Source organism: Carassius auratus, chromosome 44 (genome assembly GCF_003368295.1).
Source record: "Carassius auratus strain Wakin chromosome 44, ASM336829v1, whole genome shotgun sequence".
Classification (NCBI taxonomy): Eukaryota; Metazoa; Chordata; class Actinopteri; order Cypriniformes; family Cyprinidae; genus Carassius; species Carassius auratus.
In genome coordinates, this window is record NC_039286.1 from 15,533,936 (window position 1) to 15,553,703 (window position 19,768).

The window sequence follows — 19,768 nt, forward strand, 5'->3', positions numbered from 1 at the left end:
AAAACATTGAATACTATAAATGCCAAAGAAAACGGACACCGAGCTCTTCAGGGCTACGAGAAGAGAGCCCAAGAGACAGATGAAGGGAGAGAAAGACATCAACGAAAACACAAAAGTGGTACAGCGTCGATATTTACATCTTACACAGGGCTCCAAAACTAAAGTATATTTACATACAGGTGTGTGAGAAACCTGGTCGAACCACACCAACTGAACAACATGAAGAACAGGAGAATAGCACGAGCATAACAGAAGATTGGAAGGAGGAGTAGAGGGTTTATTGAGAGGCTAACATATGTTCTCAAGAAAAACAAAAGATATCAGTCATTTCGGACAGTTTATGAATTGATACAGTTGACTGAGAACATTTGACGTTACAATTTTCAACTTGTGTGCAGATTCACAAACACATTCTAGAACTGTTCTACCACAAATCCTTAGGAGTAGCTTAATCTACTGTAAAAATGGCATAGACGGGAATGTTTAAACTGAAACGAAACACTCAAATATGACGCATGGTTCAGTCTTCAGACCTGACATCATCTAAAAAGTGAGACTGAACGAATGAAGACTAATCTCACAAGCATAAATTAAGCCTAGACCCAGAGCATCATCAACAGTTAATGAGAAATAAATACCTGGGAATATAAAGTCACTTCAGTTCAGTACAACAATATTAATAGGCTATTATCTTGCATACCTCTTTCCTTTTCTTATGGTCAACAAGAGCTTTTTTTTTTACCTTTTCCATACTGGCTTCTCTTCACTGGAAACAACTGCAGATGCTTTCTCAAAAGTCCATTCAATTCATCATCTTAAAAGAATAAATATATTTACTGGAAGGTAAAAGCAAGATATTATTCTCGTTTTTTTTTTAAATACAATAAAACAGTATAAAACCACCACAGTTGATCTCGCATCTTTTCCTTGACATTTACAACAAGAAACACCATTTACCGTGACTGCTTGTTCCCTAAGAAATGTATTTTACCTCTGATGGGAATATTGAGAGGGATGAGAGTGTTTCTTCTAAAAAAGTCAAGGGAAAACATCCACTGATAACTTTGATTTAAATAAATTAAGAAAAAAAAGAGAGAGAGACAGAGGACCTGCCCCTAGCTACTGAACCAATCATAATTGACCTCCAAACACGTGTGGTGTTGCATTATGGGTGCAAGGGCGCTTTTCTACGGACGTAGGCAGCCAGAGATGACTACCACTATTATCTGAAGCAAATACTAGCAGTATAACTTTGTTGTTGTTTGTTGCAAGGAAGTGTGTCGGAGTGTGTGTGTGTGTGTGTCCTGTACGTTTCTCAGTAGACTGAAAGTTTGTTTAACAGTCAGCAAACTAACATCGGGTTTCTGCAAAGCGTGGCCCCAGAATCAGTCGGTGAATAGGGTGGAGAGGCCGTGTATGAGGTAAAGAGTGTGTGTTTGTGAGGGAGAGATGTGTGCGGAGAAGGCTCAGATGCTGTGGTGTGTAAGCTTGTTTTCTGAGTCTCAGCCTCAGGTGCTGTTGGTCAGCGTGGATCCGGGCTGTACAGAACCTTCAGAGCCATCTGGCAGAGAAGAGAGAGGACCAAACAAAAAGACGACATAGAAAAATGACATTTGTCAGAGTGATCAGCAAACACAAGACATAGACCAACGCTACTTTTGTGTCATAGAAGGGTAACGCCCTTTTTTGGGGGAAAACAAACTGATTCCTGATACAGAACTCACTCCAGGGACCTTTTGTTTTTCATTGTTTCTGATGTGTACAGGCCTTTCAGACACAATTTCAAACAGATATGGTTTAGTCCTAGCCTGCGAATATTTCAAACGTAAAATCAGTTAACAGCCAAGGTAGCGTTCCTAATGAGAGCTAACGTTAATCACGTAGCTGCTAGCAGCTTCGTATTTCTAACTAGTATAGCTAGTCGACAACAAAACTGTCAATAGCTTAAATCAAGTGAAATATGATCCAAGTAAACCACCGACTCCTCTTGACATGGCCCCATCGTCTAGGTTATCATACTATGAGTGTGTTAATGACAAAAAATAGGCTACTTGGTGATTCCACGAGATAATGGTAACGTTAGACGTCCACTGCGTGGGGTTATTAATCCAGTTTTCGATCATTTCAAAGGGAAACCTCTGTAAACACCGTATCCAGTAGCTTCTTTAAATACCTCTCACGGTCCTCGGCCGGCAAAGAGAGTGTGTGTGTTTGTGCCATTTTTGCTATCAAGAAACTATAGCGAGTTCTGTATCAGGGGAATGCGTTTGTTTTCCCCCCAAAAAGGGGCGTTAACCTTCGATGACGCAAAAGTAGCGTTGGTCTATACAAACACTAAATATGTTACAGTCTTTAAAAGCTTGGGGACAGTACTTTGCACTAAACTGATCAAAGGTGATGGTAAAAACATTTATTATGTTACAAAAGTACTCTCTCAAATAAATACTGTTCATTTCTATAAATCAGAGAATCCTGATTTTTTTTTTAAACCCAGTTCCAAAAAATATTATGCACCATATTAGTAGGATTTCTGAAAGATCATGTGAAACCGAAGAGTGGAGTAAAAGGGCCTTTCGCACCGCTTTAGTTCCAGAACTAAATGTAAAGTATTACAGTACTGGGACGATTTTGCACGAACTATTTCCCAGTACCATTTGAAGGGTTGCATTCGCACTGGACGTGTGTACTAGGACGTGACGTAATCCGGTCGACAGCGATGTCATTTGTGCGCAACGTTCAACAATATTAACAAAGAAGAAGAACGTTAACAACAGGAGGATGGAGGATGCTGTGATCGGAGCGGTGTTTTTGTTGTGTCTCACGGGTTTCTCAATAATGGACATGAAATGACGACGTATATGTAAAGCGACTGAAAGAAGGGAATGGAGGATTAACAATCTCCAATGACAACTGGCAGTGCTAAATTCGCTACAAGTGCCTACACTTCAGCATCCGTATATTTATCGCTGTTCATCATACTTGGAAATAAGCTGGCACAATGTTTACAATATGTTACACAGTGTTTTAAATCATGACGGGTGAGGGCGTTTTCAAGCAGGTCTGGCCAATCAATGTCTACTTAATTCCCAGTTGAGCTGGTTAGACCCTGCTCCGGAGTTGGAGCTAATCTGGTTCTCCAAAAAGGCACTGTGGTACTAAAATCACACCTAGTTCCTGTGGTGCAAAAGCGCCCAAAAGTGGGTAGTTCCACGTTTAGTTCTGGTACTATGAAAAGGTTCCTGCGCTGTGAAAGGCCCTAATGATGCTGAAAATTCTGCTTTGCATTACAGGAATAAATTCAATTTTAAAATACATTACAATAGAAAGCTGTTATTTTTAATTGTAATGATATAAGTTTTTAATGTGTTTTGGTTTACATAAATGCAGCCTTGGTGAGCATCAGAGAATTTTCCAAAAAATAAAATTTATTTTTTGTATTGAATTTTAGTTTAACAGGAGTTAAATGAATACCCAGGAAGGGGGTTACTACATCAGAAAAGTAATTTCAGAAGCAGGGAAAGTTATTATCTATGAAAGATAATGAAACGAAGCATTATCCTCATGAATAATTGTGCACTATAAAGAACAGGAAGGCTTTATAAACTAAGTTAATAAAGTGAGCTTTGATTTAATGTTTTAACAGAGCAATCAGTGAGAAGGATCACAGCATTACCGTTGGATGAAGCTACGGTCTGAGCGCGGGCATGAGGTGGAATGAGAGAGGAATTGAGCTGCGGCTGAATCATCAGCTCTGAAATAAAGAGAAACACACTCTGCTGACAGACCTCGAAGAAGAACAAACATCACATTTTAAAAGCAGCAACATTTCACACAAACCATCTCTGGGTTGAATGGTAAAAATAAAATAATACATAAACGTGCAAGTACTGCTCCAATAAGCAATAGCAGAGAAAACCAAACCCATAAAAGAAAGAAAAGCAACAGGATCTTTTGGAGGGACTGAGCAGAGTGCTGCTGGTCTCCTCTCAATCGCTTCTGTAGGATTTCATTTTCTTCCCTGAAGTTCAATTATGTTAGTCAAGGTTTCTAGCATCAAACCTCATTGTAATTTAGCATTACATGACCATTTGCTGCCCTCTCTCTCTAAGCCTCAGAATTAAAGGAATGGTTCATCCATAAATTAAAATTGTCATAATTTATGCACACTCATGCCTTTCCAAATTTGTATTACTTTATTTCTTCTGCAGATCACAAAAAGAGATTTGTACTAATGCAATTAATTTCCATTAAGCTGTCAAGCTCCATAAAGGATGTAAAAGTATCAAAATGATTATGAAGTGCTCCACAGGACTCCCTCTGAAGTCATACAGCATTTGAAACTGAAATCATTATTCTGATCAAAAGTGTACAGAAGAACGTCATACACAAACATGATGGTGAGCATTCAATGACAGATCTTTTTTTATTTTATTTAGATACACCACCTTTAAAAGTCTGGGGTCACCCAACAGTAATATTAAAACAATTTATAACTTTATTTTGACAGATTTTAAAATGTAATTAATTCCAATGATGCAAAGCTGAATTTTCAGCACCATTCCTCCAGTCTTCAGTGTCACATGATCCTTCAGAAATCATTCTGATATGCTGATTTGCTGCTCAAGAGACATTTATTATTAGTATCAATATTGAAAACAGTTAAGCTGCTTATTATATTTGTAGAAATAAATGTAGAATATAATTTTTTTCAGGATTTTATCAATAAAAAGTTCAAAAGAATAGCATTTATTTGAAACTGAAATCTTTGTGGCATTACGAATGTCTTTACTGTCACTTTAAGACCCCAAACTTATGAATGGTAGTGTATGTAAATAATTGGCTAACCTCTACAGACTGGGGTGTATACGCTCATTCATCATGGCAGGCGTGGATGAGGTAGTTTTATCTTACTGTGTGACTGCTTCAACTCTGTACAAGCTGTTCCTGCAGAGCAGTTTTAATAAATGGTCTGAGTGCACTGGGGAGGGATTTCTCATGTCTCCAATAAATGATTCTCACAGCTGAACTTACAGTAAAGGCGGGTTAAATACCGATCTAGATCCTTGTTCTGAGATGGAATAACATCAGGCTAAAACTGACTTTAATCCCACAGACATCAGTTTTGTTGAGATGACATCTGGCCGCAATCATTGAGAGGTTTATTGCAAAGGATACGCATGAAAGGCTCCTGTGCCTCACCTGTGGTGCTGAAGTTGAAGAGCGGAGGCAGCTCTCGACCGCTGGGCAGACGGGTGCCAGGCTGGCGCAGCTCGTCAAAGAAGGCATGAGCGCAAGCCTGGAGCGGAGTCAGTCGTGTCACTGGTGTGTACTCTAACAGCCGAGAGCACAGAGCGATCGCCTCAGGCGGAGTTCGGGGTTTAAACACCTGTGGAGGAATGACATAAGAAAGAGAAATGTTACACGAAAAGAAACGGAACTTAAGTTATCAGACAGCTGTTGGACATCTTTTGAACAATCTCCAGTTGAATGCTGTCTATCAAAACATCAGCCAGTTGCTTCAGAGATGTTGAAGGAGCTTGAATGGGCTTCTCGCTCTTCTCTTCAAAACGGTTTGATAAAATGCAAGTCAGGTGATTTGTCAAAATTCATACTGGTGCTGCACCGGTCCAGGTTTTCTGATCACGGCACCATATTTTTCATATTTAGCATTGACATCTGTGATTAAAGAGCACCTATTATTCCCCTTTTTACAAGATGTTATATTAATCTAATGGCTCTCCTGAATGTGCCTCTGAAGTTTCAGCTAAAAACACTGTACAGATCGTGTTGAAAAGTGTAATTTTTGGGGCGGGTCTAAAAAGTGCTGTTTCAGCGGTGTGTTCATTTACATGAAAATGAGCTGCAACTTCCTGTCTGACTCCAAAAGGGGGCAGAGACTAGACATCTCTGCTTTGCGTATGGCAATAAACAGAGAGGAGAAGCAACATGAGCGAGATGACTAGTATTCAGCTGTACATGTACGAACCGGACAGCAGAAGAAACAATATTTAACTCGTTTGAGATCAAGCGCCGATTCAAATGAACCAGAAGGTCTCGAAATGGTAGTTTGAATCCTTTATGTACTTGTATATAATATACTTGTATACTATACACAGCCGATCGCACACAGACAAAATGGCACACGTGGCACAACACTGAGCTGAGGATATGGTAATATGTGCCTGTCAGTCAATAGCAGTGGGTGGAGCTACCACAATATGATGTCATATTGCAGACATGATCGAAACCACTCGTTTTTTGAGCCTGCTTTGTTTTTTTTAATCATTCTGGCTGTTTCACACAATTCCAACACACGTTTCTGTCCAAACACCTTGTAAAAGTGGATTTTGCATCATAAATGAGCCCTAATTGCAGCTCTTTTTTTATTTTTTATTTATTTATCCACCGGCTTTTTTGGATTTCTCTATTGGTTTTTTGAAACAGGGTCTTGAAAAGTGAATACTGAGGTTTGCTGTCACTTTACTGCAGTAAATTTGTGTCGTTTAGACACAAACCTTCATAGTGTTTGATGGTCCCTATCATTCACCTTCAGTTTTTGTGCTCTATTCCTCTTCTCTGAGGATGTCTTGCCATTTTTTGTGTACACAGTCAATAATGAAGACTGTTCTTAAAACACCAAACAATTGGACTGTTAAGGTTTAAGCTGATACTGCAAAACGTCCTTTTTGGATGTTTGACAAGTCAGCCATTTTCCTCACTGCTTATACTAAACATTGCTTAACACAACTTAAGACTACACCGATTTAGAAACTACAGAATATAGACAATGATAAGATAAATAAACAGTAACTGCGACTGCTGAATTTGGAAAATTTAATGCAAGACATTAAAACCGTTCCTTTACATGTCGGTCAGATGCTTTCTTTCTGTCTCTTGGACAGATCAAGCAGTAAACTTGCAGACTGTCAAAAGTTTTTATAAGCCAGTTTTGTAACACTGCTAACTGATACCGCATGGCTTTGGCTGTAGATGCGAGTCACATATTTGTGAGAGATTTTACCTTGGTCCATGGATGTGCTTTGATCTGTGGGAATTTGAACTCCGTGTAGTTCGGGTTCATTTCACGGATCTGTTCTCTTGTGGGTGTTCCAAGTATCTGAGCGGACACACAGAAACAACTGTGAAGAATGATGGGTTAAGGTAAAAAAAAATAAAAAAAATAATAATAATAATACATTTTATTAAGAAACTTTATGATTGATTAAAAAAAAAAAAACTAGCATGGATTTTTTGGGTTTTTAAAAGAAGTCTGTTCTGCTCACCAATGCTACAGTTATTTGATCAAAAAAAAAAAAAAAAAAAAAGGAAAATTGTGAAATATTGTTACAATTTAAAATAACTTTTCTATTTGAATATATTATATAATGTAATTTATCCCTTTAATGAAAAGCTGAATTTTCAAGCTAAAAATCATTCTAATATACTGTTTCGTTGCTCAAGAAACATCTTATTATCAAGGTTGAAAACATTTGTGCTTCCTATTTTTGAAGAACCTTTGATACAATAATTTTAGGATGCATTTGTAAGTAGAAAGAACTGCATTCATATTCACTTTTTAAAAATCTTGCTGACCCCATACTTTTGAACAGTAGCCTAAATAAACTCAGTTTGATGCTGATTAAGTAAAACTAAGCCTTCGAGGACATCATAAATCTTCTTGCCTAACAGTGTGGAATTGAATCTAAAAGTACATCTCAAAAGTAAAGGGTCAGTTTTACCTTTATGATCTCCACTAGCTGGTCCACACCACTGTCTCCAGGGAAGATGGGCTGTCCCAGCAGCAGTTCGGCCAGCACACACCCGGCCGACCAGACGTCAATGTTAGAGGTGTAGTCGGTCGCACCAAAGATGAGCTCAGGGGCGCGATAGTATCGTGAGCAGATATAAGAGACGTTGGGCTCACCCCTCACCAGCTGCTTTGCACTGAGAGAGACAGATTTGAATTACAAGAAAAACTTTAATCAGACAGTCAGTATGAAAAAAATAACAGATTTATACTTCCTCAATAAAACAAGTACTTAATATAGCTCAACACCATACAAATCTCCCTCCATCATCTTCTTCTTCTTCTTCTATTTTATATATTTTTTTTTTTTTAAATAAAGCGGGTAAAAATGAATGGACTAAAAAATTTCTGAATCAAATAACTGCAGGGAAAACAGCTTCTAAATTCAAAACAGCTGTTTCACTTTCAAACAGAGTGATGTGCATCTCTCCACTCAGCCAAATAACCATTTTCAAGCCTTTGAGTTGCCAAATTATTCAATTTTTACAGACACAAAATGCAGTGTTCATGAGCTCTCAAAAGAAAGCCTGAATGCCATCAAAGACCTTACATAATCACAAATTAAATACTTTAAATTGCAATAAATTAAACAAATGTGGTCTGGATAACAGTGGTAGACATGTCTGCCAATCATCCAACGGTTCAAGTGGTTCACATGAAAACAGCTCTGAAAAAAGACGGAGCAGCTTTTTTGAGTTTGGCCTGGAGGACAAAGGATCACATCAAAGAGACCATCAGATCGGCATCATCAGCATCTGGATGCATATTACTTTTGTCAATGAGCCGTGGACAAGAACAATGGCATTTGCTAACATATTTAACAATGCACTATCAAAAAACAAACATGATTTACAAAGGCCGAAGGCAGGGTGAGATAATGCATCCCCAATTCACATCAAATATAGACACCAACTAAGGCCCACACTTACAAAATATAATGACTATTATAGTGTAACACACATTAAAACTGAACATAATGTTGAGTGGTGGACAGGAGGACACATTAGAGAAGCCATCAAATCCACCCGCTCTCTCTCTCTCTCTCTCTCTCTCTCAGCACTGACCTGCCAAAGTCACAGAGCTTGAGAACAGCTGTTTCTGGGTCCACCAGAAGGTTCTGTGGTTTGATGTCTCTGTGACACACGCCCTGGGAATGGATGTAGGCCAAACTGCGGAAAAGCTGATACATATACACCTAAGAGAAAACAAGAACAACAAGCATAAATCTCTTTATATTAAAGAAAAAGGCTAAATCTTAATCAGTCTCCATTGTTATATTATTATTCATTAATATGTACATTCAACGTATTATTATTCACTAATTCAGTATTATTCACATTAACCCATTCTGGCAAATTTAAATATACATTTAAAAAAATACCAAAACAAATTCTAACGATGTGACTAATTTCAAAATCAGAATATTAAGTGGGATATAATATATGGTGGGTTGTGGGACTTTATTTTATCCATGATGACTTGACCGGACTGTCGAACATAGGATGTAATATTTTTTTATCTAATATTTATTTCCTGTCCATATGGCTTTGGTTATGTCAGCAAAAAGAAAAGTTTGCTCAGAGGTGTTGAAAGTTATTATTAAAGCAATAAGCCTTAAGAGGCTGTGTGTCAGTGATTTTTTTTTACAGTGGGATAATAAAAGACACAATAAAAGAAATATAATAAAACAGCAGACAATAAAATTTATTTAAAAATTAAAATATTTTATTTTTTTTAATTTACATTTATTTATCATGATCGAATTAATTATTCTGCCAACTAATACAATTCTAACTGAAGTAATTTTAGCCTAACTGGAAGCTGCTTGTGTTTGCATATCGACCCACATATTGTAAATATAGTTCACCAACAGCATTGTGGATTATAAGACTAAAACATTTTATAGTGAATAAAACTGGTAAGTTTTGATTTGTGTTGCCTTGTCGAAATGTTTGTTCAGTCAACTTTACCTTCACAAAAAAGATAGGAATAATGGTTTTAGCTTTGCTGAATTGTCGTGCCACCCTGTAGACCGTCTCAGGCACATAGTCCAGCACCAGATTGAGGTAAACCTCATCCTTCTGTGGAAAGAAAGACACATGAGCCTCTGATGACAAACAAAAACCTGCCCAAAATACATTACGTGTCCAGAACTATGAAGGAAAATCCTTGTATCCCTATTTCAACATTTAACCAAAATACTTCCCAGAAGTGTGGAAGCAGTTATAGCAGGACAAACTCATTATCAATGTCCATACATTCAACAAAGAACATACTTCTGGCCATAGAACAGTCTATCAGAATGGAAAGAGTCACCGTTATTGTTTTAACTACAACAATTTGAACCTCATTCAGCAGATGTTCTCATGACATTAGGGATTTAACAATTATCGCCGGTTGACAATCGATTCAAATATGTGACTGTTCAAATCGGTTGATATGCTAAACAAATCGTGATTTAACTAGGGATAGGAGTTTATATGAATATATATCTGAGGGGAACTTACGCTCTTTAGAAAAGTTTCGATGGTATTTTTTCTTTGCATCTTGCCTCTGTATAACGCATAAAGTTCATAAGTGCAACGCTGCTTTGTTTACAGCGGAAACCAAAGGAAACGCTTTAAGCTCCACCTGCTGGCAGAGAGTGAATCTGCATCTCCTTCAGCTCGTCTGCCGTTTCTGTTTCATGCAGATATTTATGTATAGTTTCACAAAACTGAAGTCAAACCAATCTGTTTTTGCTTCAGATTTTGAAATGAAACAATCTAATTTCGATTAAAATCTGCTCATGTTGTGTGTATGCAGCATCTTTGTTTGGATCATGTTTAAAATGCAGTGATTGTCTCTCATTTTAAATGGAAAGAGCACAGACAAAACTTTTGCTTATATGAAGAGATTTATTTTATTTGTGTTATTTATTTATGAATCGGGGCTTGTTTTAAAATTTCTATTTAGTTTTGTTATTTACATCTAAATTATATTTAAATTTTGTTATTTAGCAGACGCTTTTTATCCAAAGCGACTTACAAATGAGGACAACAGAAGCAATCAAAACTGACAAAAGAGCAATAATATGCAAGTGCTATATTAATATATTTCTATAGTGTTATATCTCAATTTCACAAAGAAATGTGCAGCATTTTGTCCAAGCAATAATAAAAGGACACAGTCTTAGATCTCATTTTGTAAAAAAAATAATAATAAAAAAAATGAATTGAATCGAACCATGAAATCTAAAATAAAGTTAAATGAATCGTTACATCACTACATGACAAACATGACTGTTCAAAAGTTTAGGGGTCAAAAGTTGTTTTTGAAAGAAGTATCTTGTGCTTAATAAGGATGCAATTATAACAATACTGTAAAAAAAAATATTATAATTTTAATTATTACTATTTAAAATAACCGTTTTCTATTTATACATTATACAAAATGCAATGGGAACCAGGATTCTTTTCAAGATTCTTTGATGAATAGACAGTCCAAAAACACAGCATTTATTTGAAATAGAAATCTTTTGCAAAATAATGAATGCCTTTACTGTCACTTTTGATCATTTCAAAGCATCCATACTGAAAAAAAAAACAATAATAATAATAATTGACCCCAAACCTTTGAACAGTAATGTATATGTTGATTTCACTTTAAAGTCACAATATAGATCAACAGATGCAACAACTGTCACAGTTCCTTTACCTTCTCTCCACTGCAATAGAAGAAATAGCGCAGCCTCACTATATTGCAGTGGTCCAATTTTCTCATGACCTGAAGTTCTCGATTCTTCATGAACAGAGAAGAAAGACTGTTAAGCACCTCTCAAGAATTAGAGAAGTCACAATATTTACAAGCAAGTAGTCACGACATTACAATTCCCCTACAGCAGCCTGTGTTAAAGTGCCTAATTCGAGGGCACAGTGTTTGCTTTGGTAGTGGAAAGCAAATGTGGGTCATGGAAATGGAAATATATGGTGGTGTTGGTCGTATAACATTCTTGTGAGATATTCAAATCAGAATACAGAGTGAAAAGGTCTCTTAACCCAAGACTGCTTCCAATTACCGTATTTTGCGGACTATAAGTCGCACCTGACTATAAGTCGCATCAGTCCAAAAATATGTCATGATGAGGAAAAAAAACATAAAAGTAGCACTGGACTATAAGTCGCATTTATTTAGAACCAAGAGAAAACATTACCGTCTCCAGCTACCAGAGGGCGCTCTATGTTTTCAGTGTAGACTACAGGAGCAGTGAGCAGGATAGCGCCCTCTCGCGGCTGCAGACGGTAATGTTTCCCTTGGTTCATTTCTCTCGGTTCATGTCAAATTAATTTTGATAAATAAGTCGCACCCGACTAAAAGTCGCAGGACCAGCCAAACTATGAAAAAAAGTGTGACTTATAATCCGGAAAATACGGTAGTATAAAGCATCAGTTGACTGTCAGGTAACATACAAAGAAATTGGGAAGGGAAGCCATGGCCTAATGGTTAGAGGGTTGGACTCCCAATCGAAGGGTTGTGAGTTCTAGTCTCGGGTGGGGGTAGTGCATGAACAGCTCTCTCTCCACCTTCAATACCATGACTTAGGTGCCCTTGAGCAAGGCATCGAACCCCCAACTGCTCCCCGGGCTGCCCACTGCTCGGGTGTGTTCTCACTGTGTGTGTGTGTGTTCACTGCTCTGTGTGTGTGCATTTCGGATGGGTTAAATGCAGAGCACGAATTCTGAGTATGGGTCACCATACTTGGCTGAATGTCACTTTCACTTCACTTCAATTGACACTTACAGTTTAAGTAATACATTGTGTTTTTAAGTAATCTTTACATATACAACTAGTGGATCACTAGTAAAAGGGTTAGTTCATCCAAAAATGAAAATGATGTCATTAACGACTCACCCTCATGTCGTTCCAACCAAAATGTATTTTCGATGCTTCAACAAATTCTAACTGACCCTCTGATGTCACATGGACTACTTTGGTGATGTTTTTCTTACCTTTCTAGTAGGGCTATGCGATTAATCGAAATCGAAATAAAATCGCGATTTGAGTGTGCGCGATTTCTAAATCGCTTTATAGCACGATTTTCCGCGGCCCTGACCTCAGTCAGTATGTTATCCCGCAGTATGTTATCTGAACCAATCAGGATGCAGCGCACCTGAGTGGAGCGCGAGAGCAGAGCACTGAGAGCAGACTGGGCATATGCCTAACTCCAGGTTCACACTCTGTCTGTGATGCGCAGCCTTTTTGTTTTTCGAGCCATGTTAACGGATCAGAACATTCACACTGCACGCAGTAAAAAGATGAGAAAAGAAAAGATTATAAATAGAAAGGTGCGAAAAGACTTAATATCTTGCGCGTGAGCACAGAGAGAGTTGTGAGTGCACAGGACGCAGGTTGAATGAGAGGAGACACGTTGCAAGGCAGCATATATCTGAGCCTTATACGGTCTATGATCTGAGCACGCGCATCTGGTTTTGTTAACAGAGCAAAGGAAATCTGCGTGCGAGTCAGTGATGCGCGGGTGCCCGCGGTTACGAGTCATCCAAAAATATTTTTAATGATATTCGGCTCGCTGTCGGTCGGATCCTTTGAAAGAAAAATGCCAATTAAACCTTTGTCATTTATATAGTACTAAACACATTTTTGAAATACATAGGCCTACACTTTATTGGCTAAATAACTGGCATGAAGATGACGCACGAGCTCAGTCTGCACGTAGAGATGGAGGCGGCAAAGAAGAATGCACGGGGAGCAACGTCGCTGTTTTTGGTAAAACATGATTTTGACGACTTCATTAAGTTTTGTTTTATAGAAAACTATTTTTAAAAGATTTTCGTTTTGTATAAACTGTATCTTAATTTTGATCAATGTTTTATCAATCAGTTGCTCGTATTTAATAAATAAGAAGCAAATTTATAGCCTAGCAGACAATGTAATAAGGCGCCGGCACGATCACTTGCATTGCATGTGAACTAAACTCAGCGTGTGCCTCAGATTTGAGAAATATAGGCTATATATTACAGAAAGCTTGAAATGTCTTCTTTTAAACTAATAAATGGGCTACTCTATGATGACGTAATCCATATGAAATGTGCATTTCTCTCTGACGTTCATGTCGAGTCTGCATCGTCAACTTCATCTTTGCAGCGAAACAGAAAACAGCAGTTTATTACTAAACAATTAAATGGCTCCTTGCATAATCAGCAGGCCATTCTGGGTTGAGCGAGACGCCATGGAATGAGCGAGCGGATATTCAGAAATGCGCTCTCCTCCGCTCACGAGCTCGGATCGGAATAAACCTGAGCCTCAATGCCTGCTGCTGACCTTACAGAAACATACAAATAGACATAGCCAGACTAGATTATTTTAGTACAAATTATGAGCTTACTGACCATTTTTTTTATAATTCTTGACAAAATTGATATATTAAGTCTTGTGTTTTTTTTGCCTAGTTAGTCTTGCCTACGTTCCTATGGCCCAATGACGCTACGATGAGAATTAACTGCTTTTTAAAAATGCTAGTCGGGTACAATATATATATATTTTTTTTTTCGGTCCGAGTTGCGGGCGGATTATTAATACATTGATCCGTGCATCACTGGTGCGAGTGGAAAGATTCGCGCTCGCGCATTATTTTAATTTGCTTTCGCGTTACAATAATGCACTCTCGTTGCTGCTTCTGAAACGCTTAAGGCGGGCGTACGCGGTGCGAATTCGGATGGTCGGAAGATCGTATGTCCACGCACACGGCACGAGTGAGTTTATCTGAAAATCGTACGGACGAGATGATATACGACACGATTTTACAACCTGCGAAATCCAGAAGCAATCGCACGAAGTTGATAGACGCGTTCGACTTGAAGCACCGCTGCATGCACAGAAGGATCACTGTATGACATTAAAGTACAGCGAGAGCAATAAGAGAGCACACATATCCAATGCATTCGAATCGCTCTCGCGGTTCTTTTAATGTCATACAGGTGATCATTCTGTGCAGCGCTGCTTCAAGTGGAACGCGCCTAATATAACTGCTCTCCCTCTCTCATAACTGCATATAAAATATTGATACGAACCGTGACTGTTTCCTACACGTACAGGTTATTTTTCAGCAATAGGAAACGGGGACGTTTGGTTACCCCTGTGTGTGTGTTCTTGTATATGGTTTATAAATTTCTGAAATGGGTATTACAATGTGAACATGGTTTGTGGGGACAATTCCTGTGCCCTCGTAAACCAAATAACTTTAAAAAATACTATACGGTGTTTAATAGAAATTTTAAACATGCATTTTCCGTAATGGATAGAGGTAGTGTATGGGGATATACAGTTCTGTTTATGGAGAGTCCCTGTAAACTACATATGCATGTGTGAGAGAGAGAGCGAGAGAGAACTAAAAAGGCATTGGAACACATTGCTAGAAACATCATAAAGCGCTCGCTGTTCCTGTCAGACTACAGCGAGTTATCCTCCTGGTTCGCCGTGGCGCTGCCGTCTTCGTCTTTCTTCTGTGGTTTTCCTACTTCGTGATTAATCAACTTCAGATAAATCAACAAATCGGCTTGTTCAACTGCACAAATGGCACGAATTCAAACCGATAGCTCACAAACTTTTTAGACATATTTAAAAATTATCGGGAGGTCGGGAAGTGCTCGTAAGCCACTCTGCTCGGCTCGTAATTCATCGCAAATGATACGAGCCGCGACCATATGAGAATACGCGATTTCCACACCATTGAAAAAAAACGCATGCGAACTCGTACGACAGCAAAAATCGCACCGTGTACGCCCGCCTTTACACATAACTTACTGTATACGCACTGCATATGGAGTACGTGACCTTTGGGCAATAAATATATTGGGCAAAACATATAACACCTGAGGTACCGCTACAGTGAGCTCTATGACCAATGCATGGAGAAAAAAAAAAGAAAAGAAAAAAAAGATCCCTGAACACGGTTTTATTTTATTTTCTTTTTTCTTTTTTCCATATGTCTAGACATTTTGTTTGACATCTTTACTTAGTGATTATTTTGACTTATGTCTGTTCTAGAGACATTTGATAAAGCTCTCATTGGTTTTCTTTTGGAAATATGTTTAAAAATTATACTGAATGCATTTATGACTGTAAAGCATGTCTATGTTTGTCAAAATCGTGATTAAAATCGAAATCGCAAAATTGATCAAAAAATCGTGATAGGTTTTTTTTGTCCATATCGCACAGCCCTACTTTCTGGACATGGACAGTATATCGTACACACAGTTTCAATGGATTTGGATGGTCTCTGTATTCATTTAAATTTTAGTTTAAGTTCTAGTATTTTGCTATGTGCTTTTGTAATGTCATTATTGAAAATACTTTTATATAGCTTTCATTTTTAAATCAGTTTTAGTCATTTAAGTATTTCAACTTAAATTTCAGTCAGTTCCCAAGACTTTTAAGTATTATTAATTATTAATTATTTTTCTTGTAGACTAGAAGTTTTGCACGAAAAAACATATTGAATTCGGTACAAAGTAACCTAATTAGGTAGTTATGATTCACTACACAGGAATAACTCTTAAAAAAAAAAAAAAAAAAATGTAATTAAGGAATAACTGACGACGGCCGTTGAATTATTAGAAAAATAATGCACACTACTACGGTTACCACACCTCAAGACATAAATCTGATGATATATTTAAAAGGATTTGTCTGGTTTTCGTACTTAAGGGTAGGATTATTTCTTCCGCATCTCATCCAAGCCTCTTTTGCTGGTTCTAAAAAGTCATTTTAAAGCTGGCAATGGATGATAGCATTCTAATGCATTTATTAATGAAGTTATTAGAAAGAGAGCGAGAGTGACAGAGACACAGAGAAAGAGAAAGAGAGAGAGCTTGTGTGAATCAGGCTTCCTCTGTGCGTTCCTCAACAGTCTTCAGTAGCAGCGTTTCTAAACAGCGCTGTTATTACCTTGCTAGTGAGAGATGTCATGTGTATTTACTTTCGTCTGACATAATCATAGTCTGTCATGTTGTTGTTTTTGTTAGTCCTGTAATTTCAGTTATTACGGTTTTACTATGCGAAGTGATATGGAACTGTAATGCGGTCAAGAGAGCGGTCTTGAACTACGAACTACGCCGTGCATTTCCCAGCAAACCTCAGAACTTTCATCAGCCAATCAGATTCAAGCATTCAAAGGCCCTGTAGTATAGACGGTTTCATCGGGCGCACGCGCCTGGACCTAAGTTAACTTCCGGTCTGTGTTGTGTATATCGGTCTGGCTGCAGTGCCTTCTACAAACGCAGTTGTCTCTGGTTAAAGTCAATGTGTGGAGTAGACTGAAGTTGGGCTCAGGTGGTTGTGCTGCGAGATGTGTTTCCCATACATTTATTTATTTTTGGAGACTCGCCACAATTTTAAAACTGATCGATTTTCAAAAAGGCTTCGTTGAATAAACATGAGTAACGTTACGTACTGCACGTTTAATAATAATAATTCCTTACATTTATATGTTTAAATATGAAAACAAGGCACAGGTGTTTTTATATCGCTGTATTTCTGAAGGAAGACTTCCATGTTATATGCCTGATAAAGCAGCCTGTGAGCGTACCAGCTCTGGTTGTTTACAGCTGTTACTGGGGCAACCTCTATTTTCTCACGCTTTTTGTCTATGCTTTAAAACATCTCCTACTGGCAAAGAATGAATTTGCATATTCATTAAGTCCGCCTGATCCACACAGAAAACATATTTTGTTTGTTATCAAAAAACATCTACTCTAGAGGGACTTGGCTGTTGTTATTGATTCTATTTGGAAGTCTACCGGAAGTTAAGTTAGGTCCACCAAAGCGGGCATGCGCAGTAACATTTGTTTATGTTGTTGCCGTTGAAACCGTCTATAACAAGTATTTATATGCTTGTGTGTGTAGGACTGTGTCATACCTTAAATCGCTTATCCTGAAGTACCTTCTTGATGGCCACCCACTCCTGACTGTCAATGAGACGTGCCTGATACACCACCCCAAAGGAGCCATTTCCGATCACCTTGATATCGGTGTAGGACACCTCCTGTGGACGGTCCGGGCCCTGGCCTGGGGTGGCAACCACTGTGGTCACCTTCCCACTGTCTCCTACAACACATTTGAGACATTAGATCTGATTAGATCCCTGTGTGTAAACGAACAAATATGCGGCAGGAAATTTCTGAGGGTGACAATGTTCTCTCAGCATCTATATTCATTCAGAGAGTGATGCTGTTCTCTAAAATAAACAGATTCCTACATAGTACTTGGCATTTACAGGGTGTATTGGTTCAAAACATAATGTTAAGAAAATATACGCTTATATTTTGACTAAAAAGTTTATTTATTTGTAGGCATCACGGTGACCACAAGGTTTCTAGTGGTATAAAAGCTGTAGACAGATATGCATATTGAACATAAACTTAAAAAAGAAAAGTCTCATGCAAGTGTACTTAACAGTGTATTAGTGAATCCAAAAGGAAACAGGGCATGTATATCACTAAATATGCACCTGACCTGTCCTTCACACAGAACATTATGACAGTGAGTGTGTCAGGAAAGGTAGTTACCACCTATTCAACATGCCCTGCAACCTAATAAATTGCCTAGTAAAGCATTTAAACAATCACTTTAATAACAGACACTTGAAGAAACATTGCTGTCAACCAGTTATACTTAGAAGTTTATGACACCTTTTCAAATCCTAGTGTGCTGCCTACTTAGGCAACATTATACACATTCACACTTAACAACTAACTAGGGTACTATTATGTTAAGAGATATTACCGTGGTAATGTTATTTTTAGTTTGGGATAACTGTAATACTATTTCATTTGTCAGCAACATGGTATTATTTTAAATATCTGTAAATACCAATTCACATGAATACAGAAATCAGTACCATGTTATATAAAAGTACCATAGTATTAGCATCACTGTACTATGGTAACGCCGTAGGATTTTCTGTAAATGTCCTCTACTGGTTTTGAAGCACAGTCAGTTTTTCTGGGTTTATAATTTAAATCAAAATTGCGAACATTTTCCTAGGTTAGCTTAGGCTAGTTTCGTTAAGATGACATAACTGTCAACATCAAGAAAACATGGGTGCGTTGATTAATTACATACACGATATGTGCATTAAACACTCATAACTGAGATAACTTGGATTAACGTTATATACTCACTAGAAAGTTTTAAATTTGCGCAAGCAGATGAACTGTCCGCCGAGGCCTGTGAGACCCCGGGCTTTCCTGCGTTGCTCCCCACGACAGCGGCGGATCCGGCGGATGCCGCAGCGGCTCCGGACGCCCCCTGAGGCTCAGCGAACGAGGTCGTCCTGGGCCGCCCGCTGCCGCTCATATCTGACTGAAAGTGAGGCTGTGTGGCGAGGATCAGCGGTTCCCTCGTCGACGTGGCCAGGTGCGGGGTGAAACATTGGGTTAAAAACGAAAGGATGACAAACCTTTTTGTCGCGACCCTCAGCGTTCACCCACTCACTCACGCGCTGAGAACGCGCGCAGCCTCCTGGGAAATGCAGTTCGGGCGCGCTTTATTGATCCGGATTCAGACCTACAGGAGTCACACCTGAGAGGGACACTGTCTGCCTTTAACTTTATCATTCACGATTAGTTATTTTTTGTATGATGATGAGGATGATGATAATAATAATAATAATAATGTTTTAGTAGTAGTAGAGAAATAACTAAAAATAAATAATTAAAAATGAATTTACTTAAAATGCATTTTAAGATAGATAGATAGATAGATATGTATTACAAATGTAATAAATAAATATTAAAATAGATAATATAATAATTAAATGCTTTTTAAATATGGCTTTAATTTTAATAAACATTATAATGAAGAAATAACTCGATATTGAAAAGTAAATCTACTTTGAATTAAAAATTCAAGATCAACACTGGATATCAATATGCTTTATTCTGTCTCTCTCTGTGTGTGTGTGTG

General features: G+C 38.0%; 1 pseudogene; it reads right to left on the reverse strand.

The window, feature by feature from the left end:
• Positions 1 to 256: 256 nt before the first annotated feature.
• On the reverse strand, positions 257 to 19,338 carry LOC113062653 (glycogen synthase kinase-3 beta-like; annotated as a pseudogene).
• Between the last annotated feature and the right edge of the window lie 430 nt (positions 19,339 to 19,768).